We start from the raw sequence: 12,530 nt of genomic DNA on the forward strand, positions 1-12,530 counted from the left end.
TAGTCATGCCCTAGTATAACAAAATATGTGCAGTTAAGTGGTAGTTGTTAATATTTTGAGGCCTTGCTATAATACTGCCCACAGAGTAAAGGGTTGAGGCTTTGTTATAAACAAGTTTTATAATTAAATCTCATGGGTATTCAAGTATAAACTTTTTGTTTTATTGATGGTTTACTTTTCATTGGATTTTGCCTTTTGAAATTGTCTACTAACAAAATTCTAGAGTATTTTTCTATTGTTTCCTCTTTTAATAACTTAGATTTTGTGTTTGTCCTCTTTCTTGGAAGAATATTCTTGTTTACATGGTTTTCCTAATGTCATTGATTTCTCAATTTTTACTTCTACAATTACATATTTAACATATGATCTTTGTTGTTAGTAGCTTAGTCATATGCTTAAATTATTTTTTCCAGGTACCAGAACATTTTTTTAAAAAATAACAAAGGACTTTTGTACTCATAGCATTTATGCATAGTAAACACCAGATGGTGCTATAACTATGAGATATAGTTAAGAGAAAGCACTTTTTTATAAATTGCCCTTTAGCTTGGAGTTAATTGAACTTTTCCCCATGCCTTCTTGTTCCTTTTCCTTCATTTTTGTGATTCATCATTAAAGATTTAGAAAACAAAATTAGCCTTTCATGTGTTTAGATGAAAGGTTGTCAGTTTCTTAGTGGTCCTCAGTAGTAAAATAATATTTTTGCTTTTTTTAAAAAAAAACTTTTAAATTTATTTGAAAGGCGGAGAGACAGAGAGGGAGAGAGAGAGAGAGAAGGATCTTCCATTCTCTGGTTCACACCCAGTTGGCTGCTGCAGTTGGGGTTGGTCCAGGCTGAAGCCAGGAATCTGGAATTCAACCCTGGTTACCTACATGGAACATCTTCCTATGCCTTCCCAGGCACAATAACAAGGAGCTGGATCCGAAGCAGAGCAGCTGGGACTGGACCTACCAATATGAATTACTGGTGTCACAGATCATGGCTTAACCTGCTATGCCACAATGCTGGTCCTTTTATTTTTTTTTAAATTGTTATTTTCATCTACTTGAAAGGCAGAGAAAAAGAACATGAGAGAGAGATATAAAGAGAGGGATCTTCAGATCATCCATCTGCTGGTTCACTGCTCAAAAACTTGCAACAGCTGGGGCTAGGCATCCCAAGCCTTGGACTGATATCTGGGTTTCCCACATGGATGCCAGGTTCAAGCACTTGAACCATTATTTGCTGTCTTCCTGGATGCATTAGCAGGAAGCGCATCAAAAGCAGAGTATCTGGGACTTGAACCAGCATTCTGGTAAGGAAAGCAGGTATCCAAGTGGTGAAATGATCTGCTGTGCGTTAACATCTACTCCGTTTACATTTTTAAATGAAGTTTTGATTCCAAGTGTTAAAATTTTATTGTGGAGCCAACATTTTGGTGTAGAGATTTAAGCTGCCACCTGCATCCCATATGGGCACCAGTTTGAGCTCGGGCTGCTTTACTTCTTTTTTTTTTTTTTTTTGGTAAAGATTTATTTTTATTTACTTGAGGGAGAGAGGGCGAGAGAGGTCTTTCATCTTCTGTTTCACTCCCCAATTGGCCACAATGGCCAGAGCTGAGCCAGTCTAAGGTCAGGAGCCAGGAGCTTCTTCCAGGTCTCCCAGATGGGTGCAGGGGCTCAAGGACTTGGGCCATCCTCTGCTGCCTTCCCAGGCCATAAGATAGAGCTGGATCAGAAGTGGAGCAGCTGGGATTTGAACTGGTACCAATATGGGATGCTGGCGCTTCAGGCCAGGGCTTTAATCCATTGTGCTACAGCACCGGCCCTCTCTCCCTCTCCCTACCCCCGGCTGCTCTACTTCTAATCTAGTTCTCTGGTATGGCTTGGGAGAGCAGCAGAAGATGGCCCAGATACTGGGGCCCCTGTACCTGCAGGAGATACCTGGAAGAAGCTCCTATCTTCCTGGCATCAGATCTGCCTAGCTCTGCTCCTTGTGGCCATTTGTTGAGTGAACCAGCAGATGGAAGATCTCTCTTTCTCTCTCCTCTGCCTCTCTGTAACTCCACCTTTCAAATAAATAAATAAATCTTTAAAAAAAATTTTATTGTGTCATTTATTGGTAAAGCCTACACTTCTTAATTTTTATATATTTAGCTAGAGAACTTATTTGATGTATATATATCAGTGATAACCTTTGTGGAATCTGAAGTAAAACTTTAACAGATAAACATGAAGAGTGAATTTTGTTGAACCACATGTTAACTTGGTTTCTTTTCTTTTAACTTTTATTTAATAAATATAAATTTCCAAAGTACAGCTTTTGGATTACAATGGCTCCCCCCCCCATAACTTCCCTCCCACCTGCAACCCTCCCATCTCCCGTTCCCTCTCCCATTCCATTCACATCACGATTCATTTTCAATTATCTTTATATACAGAAGATCTATTTAGTATATATTAAGTAAAGATTTCAACAGTTTGCACCCACACAGAAACACAAAGTGTAAAGTACTGTTTAAGTACTAGCTATAGCATTAATTCACATTGGACAACACATTTAGGACAGAGATCCTTCCTGGGGAGTAAGTGCACAGAGACTCCTGTTGTTGACTTAACAATTGACACTCTTGTTTATGGCGTCAGTAATCACCTGAGGCTCTCGTCATGGGTTGCCAAGGCTATGGAAACCTTTTGAGTTTGCCAATTCTGATCTTATTTAGACAAGGCCATAGTCAAAGTGGAAGTTTCTCTTCCCTTCAGAGAAAAGTACCTCTTTTTTGATGGCCTGTTCTTTCCACTGGGATCTCACTCGCAGAGATCTTTCATTTAGGAATTTTTTTTTTTTTTTTTTTTTTTTTTTACCAGAGTGTCTTGGCTTTCCATACCTAAAATAGTCTCATGGCTCTTCAGCCAGATCCGAATGCCTTAAGGACTGATTCTGAGGCCAGAGTGCTGTTTAGGACATCTGCCATTCTCTGAGTCTGCTGTGTATCCCACTTTCCATGTTGGATCGTTCTCTCCTTTTTAATTCTTTCAGTTAGTACTAGCAGACACTAGTCTTGTTTATGTGATCCATTTGACTCTTAATCCTTTCATTATGATCAATTGTGAACTGAAACTGATCACTTTGACTAGTGAGATGGCATTGGTACATGCCACCTTGATGAGATTGAATTGGAATCTCCTGGCACATTTCTAACTCTACTGTTTGGGGCGAGTCTGAGTGAGCATGGCCCAACTGTACATCTCCTCCCTCTTTTTTGCACTGTTATATTTAACAGGGATCACTTTTCAGTTAAATTTAAACACCTAAGAATAATTGTGTGTTAATTAAGGAGTTCACATGTTAACTTGGTTTCTACAAATGCTTAGGCAGAGTCAGGGATTTATAGACAAAAGTAAATAGTTTTAATGACTGTTAATCATCTGTGAAATAATTGCATGTTTTCAACCAAATAATCATTTATTTATTCTTTCATTCACTTATTTATGCTTTTATTCATTTGTGGTTGTATTAATTCAACTGATATTTATTGAACATTATTATTTGCTAGGTTATGACATTAGGAACATATTCTTGAATGAGATACACAATAAGTACAATTAATAAATTGTATCACACATTAGATGATAAGTATGTTGAATGCAAGGAAGCAGGTAAAAAGACATCAAGAAGCTGATGGTGAATTAGGATAATCACAGTAGGCCTTACTGAGAAGATGACATTTGAAGTTAGTAGAGATTTCTGGAAAAGTCCTAAGGTAGAAGTATACAATTATTAAGTGACTACAGTGAATACTGAGTAATCAATTAACTATTTTAGCAGTATATCTGCTTTCAGTCTATTACTCACAGTGGGAGTAACTGCTTCACTATTATATTCTCAGTATTAGCCGGAACTCTCAGAGACGTGAAAGTAATTATATATTATGTTCATGAAATACAGAATGGTTTACCATTTGACCAACTTTTGTCAGGGGAATTTTACAACCATAGAATTTTTTTATTAAAGGAAAACTTTTCTTTTTACACAAAACATGCATGCTTAAAAATTTACCAAGATGTAGGACTTTTTTATGCTTCTTCAAATTTTAAATGATTTTTGAAAGTTGACTTGCCATCTGGAGTCAGCCACTGCTAACATTTTGATGAATTTCCTGTGCTTCCTATGCATATTTTTATAAAACATTCAGTATTCATATGTTACATAAAATTTTGTATCTCACCCATTTTATTTTATTTTATTTTTTGACAGGCAGAGTGGACAGTGAGAGAGACAGAGAGAAAGGTCTTCCTTTGCCATTGGTTCACCCTCCAATGGCCGCTGTGGCTGGCGTGCTGCGGCCGGCGCACCACGCCTATCTGAAGGCAGGAGCCAGGTGCTTTTCCTGGTCTCCCATGGGGTGCAGGGCCCAAGCACTTGGGCCATCCTCCACTGCCCTCCCTGGCCACAGCAGAGAGCTGGCCTGGAAGAGGGGCAACCGGGACAGAATCCGGTGCCCCGACTGGGACTAGAACCCGGTGTGCCAGCACCGCAAGGTGGAGGATTAGCCTACTGAGCTGCGGCGCTGGCCATCTTACCCGTTTTATAAAACAGCTCTTGAATGTCTTCCAGAGACCCATGTTTGGAAGTTTTATTTTTTTTTAAAAGATTTACTTATTTTATTTGAGAGTCAGAGTTACACAGAGAGAGGAGAGACAGAGATAGAGAGAGAGGTTTTCTATCCTATGGTTCAACCCCAGTTGGCCACAATGGCCAGAGCTGCGCCGATCCGAAGCCAGGAGCTAGGAGCTCCTTCCAGGTCTCCAGTGCGGGTGCAGAGGCCCAAGCACTCGGACCATCCTCCACTGCCCTCCTGGGACACAGCAGAGAGCTGGACTGGAAGTGGAGCAGCCAGGTTTCGAACCGGCGCCCATATGGGATGCCGGCGCTTCAGGCCAGGGTGTTAACCTGCTATGCCACACTGCTGGCTCCAGAAGTTTTCATATTTACTTCTTTCTCTCTGATCCACAGATGCTACTGTGTTAATATCATTTTTTAAAATTAATTAATTTTTGACAGGCAGAGTTAGACAGTGAGAAAGAGAGAAAGGTCTTCCTTCTGTTGGTTCACCCCCAAATGGCTGCTACAACTGGCACTGCACCGATCCGAAGCCAGGAGCCAGGTGCTTCTCCTGGTCTCCCATGCGGGTGCAGGGCCCAAGCAGTTGGGCCATCTTCCATTGCCTTCCCGAGCCAAAGCAGAGAGCTGGACTGGAAGAGGAGCAACTGGACAGAATCTGGCGCCCCAAACGGGACTAGAACCTGGGATGCCGGAGCCGCAGGCGGAGGATTGGTTACCTGCCTTTAATTTCTATTCACTTCTTGCTTAAGTTACCAATAACAACAATCTCCTAACTGACTTCTTGCTAGCAGTCCTACCTGTCTTCTCAGCTCTCCTCTATATTACCTGCTGGAGCTCTTTTTCTTAATTGGATGCTTTTCAAATTGCCAATTTGGTACTTGCTTGTTATAACAAGTGAAACAATGCAGAAATATTTGAAGAATAGGAGAGCACTTATATGTAACTTTGATATTTTTGCTATTTCCTTGCTTAAAATTCTTCAGATTCCCTTCATAGCTCTAAGTTCTTCTGTTTATAAATTATCTGAGTCTAAACAAGATGATGTAGGGCTGACACATCCTCTCAGAACTCACTTAATACTTGGGAAACTTTGTCTTCTTACTCCTCAATATTGAGCAAACAGAAAATAATAGACTTCCAAGAAGATTCCATCATTTAGTAGAAAGAAATTTACTTAAGAATTAGAATCTTGCCTATGATCATAAAATTACAAATTGATAGATCCAGAATTCATCGTTCTTTATGGGAAGCAGAGTAGCTGACCTTAGCAGGTCATGGATATCTTTAGCTCTTCAGAATTTATTCCTGTGCTCTAGCCTGACAACACGTGTGATTACAAATAATGCCTCAGTGTCACACATTTGAGCCTTTTTTTGGAAAGTCAGAATCAGAACCTGATTAGGCTTCTGTGGTTTTCTTTAAAAATTTTTTTTTTATTTTTAAGATTTATTTTCTTTATTTGAACGAGTGACAGAGAGGGAGAAACAGAGAGGGAGAGAGATCTTCCATAGCAAATGTATTTGTATTAAGCTACATATAAGTAACATGAACCAGACAGTAGGTTACTAAATATATCCTAAGAACCAATTTTAATAAAAAGTGATTTGCAACATAAATGCCTTGCAAATGCTTACTTAGCTATCATGTTAAACCTGTTCACTTAGTCAGTTTTCTCTAATGTTGACTACAATGATTAACTTTGCCTTATCCTTTTTATTTAAGATGTATTTATTTGAAAAGCAGGGTCAAGAAACTCCATCTGCTATTTTACTCCCCAGGTTGCTTCAATGGCCAAGGCAGGGCCAGGCTTAATCCAGAGCCTGGAACTCCATCTGGGTTTACCACGTGGGTGGCAGAGGTCCAAGTATTTGGATCATCTTTCACTGCTTTCCTAGGTGCATAACAGAGAGCTGAATTGGAAGTGGAGCAGCCAGGACTCAAACTGATGCCCATATGGGATGCCGGCATCACATGCAGTGGCTTTACCTGCTGTGCCACACCAGGCCTTAATTAGCCTTTTCTAACTTATGTAACAAAAAGAAAAAACCTGGCAGCTGCTTGCCACTTGTGCCTAGAGCCCATGCCTGTAGCCGAAACTCCCAGCCGCCTTCCCTTACTGAGGTGTGTCTGACAAATTTGGCCTCGTCTGATTTTCCAGAAACGAACTTCTTGGTTTGAATCTGTATTGTGAAAACTCTTAGGGATACTAGACTGGCATAAAGAGATGTCACTAGGCTGATGGGATTTCCCCATCTTATATCATGCAGTTCATGCTGAAATCCTGGCCCTTAACATTCCAGAAGATAATGCTGATATGGCCAGTTTCAGCCTTCTAAGAGTTGTTGCCTGTAATCTGCATTCCTTAGTGAAAACAGTGGCTTCTTCAAATGTAACTGGTTTGGAGTCTTTTGAGCATATTGATGATGGTGAAATGACCTTATGGAAGTTTCAGCCAAAGTCTAGGTTTGAGTAACAGTTGTATTTGAAACAGGGTACAATGTAGAGGTGTCTGCAGAGATGTGTTGTTCTGATAGTGAAGTCACCTACTTGGAGACTATTTGCCAGTTAGCCTTGAAGGCTTTCACTCATACAACACAATATGATGGATCAATTTCAGGTTACTTCAGGACACAGCAAAGGAATATCTCAACTGCCTTTGACCTGTAGAATGAACCCCCTTGGGGCCGGTGCTGTGGCGCAGCGGGTTAACGCCCTGGCCTGAAGCGCAGGCATCTCATATGGGCGCCCGTTCTAGTCCCAGCTGCTCCTTTTCCGGTCCAGCTCTCTGCTATGGCCTGGAAAAGCAGACTTGGGCCCCTGCACCCACAGGGGAGACCTGGAAGAAACTCCTGGCTCCTGGCTTCAGATCGGCACAGCTCTGGCTGTTGCGGCCATCTGGGGAGTGAACCACCAGATGGAAGACCTCTCTCTGCCTCTTGCTGAAACTCTTTCAAATAAATAAAAAATAAAAAAATCTTTAAAAAAAAAAATGTACCCTTGTGTACCTCGTGCCAAACCATACACTCTGAAGCCCAAGCTCCCCATTGCTATTCTCACAGGAGCTGTTGGATTCATAAACTTACAGCTGGCAAAGGAATGCAGAAGTCCTTTAGGCAGTCAAGTCATGGCCTCTTTCAGACATATCCATCCATCAGGTGCTGCTGTTGGAATTCCTCTCAGTGAATATGAGGCCAGTCTGCATGTTAAATCATTTCTTTAAGATTCTTCCACACATATAAACTCATAAGCAAAAGCCAGAGGAGCTGATGGAATGTCTTTATTTGGTGATTTCTATTGAATTTTCTGCTGTTTGTGATGTCCTAACTGCAAAAATTATCTCCCGAGAAGTATCTTGTGGTATTGTTGCTGCCTTGAAAATACTTTGTAAAAAGAAAAATAAAAAATGGCTGTGTTCTTCAGATGGACTAATCTCACAAACCAGATGAAAATGAAGTTTTAATGCTTTTGGTCTTTGCTTAATAGTGTCATCTACAGGCCATTGTTTAGCAGTGTTGTGACTTAGAATAAAGATTTGCTAGAGTCTGCCCTCAGAGACATTTTCGTAGCAACCATTGCTGTCAAGTATACTCAGTTTCTGTGTGCTGTGTCAAGAATGGGCAAGTAACTGGCATTAGAGCAGATAGCTTACACACTTTGTAGGGATAAGGCAAACTACTCTTGTCTTAGATGCCATCCATCAGTGTTTGTGATGGGATTTAAGACAAGAGTGAAGAAAGTGGAAGTCTTCAGTGATTTGGTCAACATGTGACTGGAACCGTTGGTGAGGATGCAGATTTGATAACAATGGAAGATACTCCTTGAGGAAGTCCCAGAGTTATTAATTGAGGCTGAGAAAAAGGAATGAATTAACAAGCTAAGTGAAGTTTCTGTCAGTTTTGATGCCTTCTTTCCTTTCAGGAATAATGTAGATAGAGATAAAAGGAGTCATAGTATGGTAAACATTGCTGCTCCTGCCAGTTTTTTTGCTGACAAAGTCATGATCAAGGCTTGTGATGAACTGGGAATAATGTTTATCCATATGAGTCTTTAGATCTCTTACCACTGGTTTTATTACATATTATTTTATGGTTTTCTTATAGGTACACAATTTTAAAAAATAGCATTACATCTTAATAGTTGGAAAAAAACATCAAAACTTCAAATTAGATAGTCTGATAAAGAAGGTTTTTCCAAGAGAAAAAGTAAATTGCTTTTGCAGTAGTATAAATAGCACTGGAATGAGGAGAAATACCTGATTTTAAGCTGAGTATCCACCATAGAAATTTTTCATTAATAATACAAGGCAGAACAGATGTTTAACCGAGTGGTTAAGGTGACTTTGTCCTATACCAGAGGACCTGGGTTCAATATCCAGCTTCCTGCTAATACAGACCCTGAAAGCAGCAGGTGATGGATGGATCAAGAAGTTGATTTCTTGCCACCCATGTGAGAGACCTGGATTGAATTCCTGTCTCCTGACTTCAGTGTTGGCTCAGCCCTTGTCATAGGAGTGAACCAGTGGATGGGATTGTTAATAATTAAATAATGCTACAAAAATATGAGACATTGTTTGTTAATTATCTAGTAAACTGGGATGGGAGGTATTAAACATCTTAACCTATTTAGGTTTTCAGCAGTTTACACCACCATTATAACTAGTATTAGGCTCTTTCTATACCTCCTTTCCCTAGTATGGTTTTGAAAGTTACCCTTGGATGTGGCACCAGCATCCCATATGGGTGCCAGTTCTAGTCCCAGCTGCTCTTCCACCAATCCAGTTCTCTGCTGTGGCCTGGGAAAGCAATAGAAGATGGCCCAAGTGCTTGGGCCCTGGCACGCACATGGGAGACCAGGGAAAAGCACCTGTTTCCTGGCTTTGGATCAGCGTAGCTCCAGCCATTGCGGTCATTTGGGGAGCAAACCAACGGACGGAAGACCTTTCTCTCTGTCTCTCCCTCTCACTGTCTGTAACTCTACCTCTCAAATAAATAAATAAAATCTTTCAAAAAATTACCCTCAGAGAGATAACAAATCATCCCTCTTTCTTATTGTTGAATCTTCTAATACTTTTAACCAGAATGACTCTCATGACCCACAGGCTAAAATTTCCTTCTAGGGCAATAACAGTTTCTACTTTGGTTAGCACACTTGGGCTGTTGGAATGGTGCCACTTTCTCATTAAATACTGTCTGCTTTTCTCTAGAGTTATATGGTCTAAGTTAACTTTTTGGTCAAATCTCACAGAACATCACAAATGGAATGTTTAAAATGAAACTAAGCATATAGAAAGCAGTTTCCTTCATAGAGGAAAACAGGAAAACATCTTTGATTTGATCTTACTAGGTCTGAGAAACATTCTAATAAAAGTTTGTGGACCCAGGGTCTTTTTGTTTGTTTGTTTATTTTCTACTTGAAAGGCATCTTTTCCCCCACCCCCTAACACACACACAGACACAAAGTTCTATTTTCCATCCACTGTTCCATTCACTCCCTAAATGTCTGCAACAACCACCATTGTGTCAGGCTGAAGCTGGGAGCCTGGAACTTCATCTGGGTTTCCCACAAGTGTGGCAGGGCTCCAAGCGTTTGAACAACCATCGCTGCCTCCCAGGGTGCATTAGCAAGAAGCTTGATCAGAAGTGGAACAACTGGGACCTGAACTGGTGCTCTTCAGAGAGGGATGTGGGCATCCCAACCAGCTGCTTAGCCTGCTGCACCTGAACACCCGCCTGTTCTAGGGACTTTTGCCCGTGAGTGGCCTCCCTATGAAATCATATACACAATTCCCACTGCATGTGCATTTTTCTTGGGAGTAGATCCTCTCATCCAATTTGTAAAGGGAATTTATGACCAAAAAGATTAAAAAACATGCAGTGAATATCCATATTAGGAGAAACAATAACCAGATTTTTGTTACTATTTTTTCAGTACAAAATTTTTGTCTTTAGTCTTTATGTGCTCACCTGACTCACTTCTAGATAATATTATAGGAAAATATTAGTATTACTGGGAAATGTTAGGAAAATACAATTTTCTTTGAGTTATATTTTTTTGGAAGGCAGAATGACAGGGAGATTTTCCATCTGCTGGTTCACTTCCTAAATGATCTCAAAAGCCAGGGCTGAGACAAGCCAAAACCGAGTCAGGAACTCCATCTGATTCTCCTACATGGATGGCAGGAACTCAGTTACTTGAGCCATCATCTGCTTTCCAGACACAGCAGGGAGCTTGAGAATACCTACAACTGGAACAAGCTCTTCAAATGCAGGCATCCCAAGCCAAGATTTAATCTGCTGTGTCATAGTGCCTGCCCCTGAGTCATATCTTTACAAATTTCCCAGAAGAAGCTCAGGAGGTTATAGATTAACCTAATATTGTTGTTGGAAATTGAGTAAAAAATTTGGGCCAATGTTGTGGTACAATGGGTTAAGCCACTGCTTCTGATACCATCATCCTGTATCAGAGTGCTGGTCTAAGTTCCAGCTGCTCTGTGTTTGATCCAGCTCCTTGCTATTGAGCCTGGAAAGGCAGAAGAGGATGACACAAGTACTTGGGCCCCTACCACTCATGCAGGAAATCTGGACAGAGTTCCTGTCACCTGGCTTTGTCCTGGCCCAATCCTGGCTTTTAATGGTCATTTGGTGACTGAATTGTTTAGAAGGAAGACCTCTGTCCATCCTCTTTCTGGAACTCTATACTTAAAAAATACAAACTAATATTTTTTGAAAAAAATTTTGAGTCAAATATGCTAAGTTTATATAGTAAGTTGGAGATTTGGATCATTTTTTAGAATACTGGAGACATGTAAGTATTTACCTATGTCACATCATCACTCGATTCTTAGATACAGTGATGAGTTTCCTAATTTACTAATTTTACTCTGAATCTCCTACTAACTGAATTTATAGGGCCAGTGGCTTAGGGTTTTCCTCCAATGCAGTGTCTTCATTTCTCTTATTTTCTTACAGTGTTGACTCACCTCCAAACTTCCTTACTGAGGGCTTCCTTTTGAATTTTTTTTAAAGACTTATTTTATTTATTTGAAAGAGTTACAGAGAGAGAGAGAGACAGACAGACAGACAGAGTCTTCCATCCGCTGGTTCACTCCCCAAATGGCTGCAATGGCTGGAGCTGAGCCAATCCGAAGGCAGGAACCAGGAGCTGCTTCTGGGTCTACCATGTGCAGGGGCCCAAGGATTTGGGTTGTCATCCACTGCTTTCCCAGGCTTATTAGCAGGGAGCTGGATCTAAGTGGAGTAGCAGGGATTTGAACCTGTACCCACATGGGATGCAGATGCTGCAGGCTGGGTCTTTGACCCTCTGTGCCACAGTGCCAACCCCTCCTTTTGTCTGTTAATAGCATTCACCTTCACCTGTAGCAGCTGCACTTTTCAGTAAAGCTGCTCAGCTAGTTGACTTTGTAAGTCATTTAAACACTGAAGCCTGCAGAAGTTCCCCTCCTTTCTCCCTCCATCCCCAACACACTCTGGCCTGGCCCAACTCAAGGTGTTTAGGGTGTTTGGAGAGTGAACCAGTGGCTGGAAGCATTCTCTCTCTCTCTATTGCTGTGCCTCACAAAAATAAATGGATGTTTAAAAGCATTGTGTAGACATATAAAATGCTAATGGAAAATATTTTATAAATCCATCTGGATATAATTATACTAATGAATATTGAGTAGTGCTTGATGTTATCACCTTTCATGATAAACAAGGTAGGAACAGTTATAAATAAGTATCACTAAGCTTAAGATACAATTTTAGGAGAGATATGTGTATCACTATCTAGTTAGCTATGGAGATGATCATCTATTTTAAATTTCTTTGTAAAATTATATTCCCTAAATATTCTTTTTTTTTTTTTTTTGACAGGCAGAGTTAGACAGTGAGAGACAGAAAGGTCTTCCTTCCATTGGTTCATCCCC

At 40.5% G+C, this 12,530-nt stretch overlaps 1 protein-coding gene and 2 pseudogenes across 4 annotated transcripts in view; all 3 read left to right on the top strand.

The window, feature by feature from the left end:
- The window catches only part of ARL13B (ARF like GTPase 13B), a 101,490-nt gene that overhangs the window by 33,628 nt on the left and 55,332 nt on the right, over nt 1-12,530 (top strand). The window lies entirely within an intron of this gene.
- LOC138849442 (bifunctional purine biosynthesis protein ATIC pseudogene) lies at nt 133-7,454 on the top strand (annotated as a pseudogene).
- On the top strand, nt 7,459-8,798 carry LOC138849262 (bifunctional purine biosynthesis protein ATIC pseudogene; annotated as a pseudogene).

The sequence above is a fragment of the Oryctolagus cuniculus genome, chromosome 4 (genome assembly GCF_964237555.1).
Source record: "Oryctolagus cuniculus chromosome 4, mOryCun1.1, whole genome shotgun sequence".
Lineage (NCBI taxonomy): Eukaryota > Metazoa > Chordata > Mammalia > Lagomorpha > Leporidae > Oryctolagus > Oryctolagus cuniculus.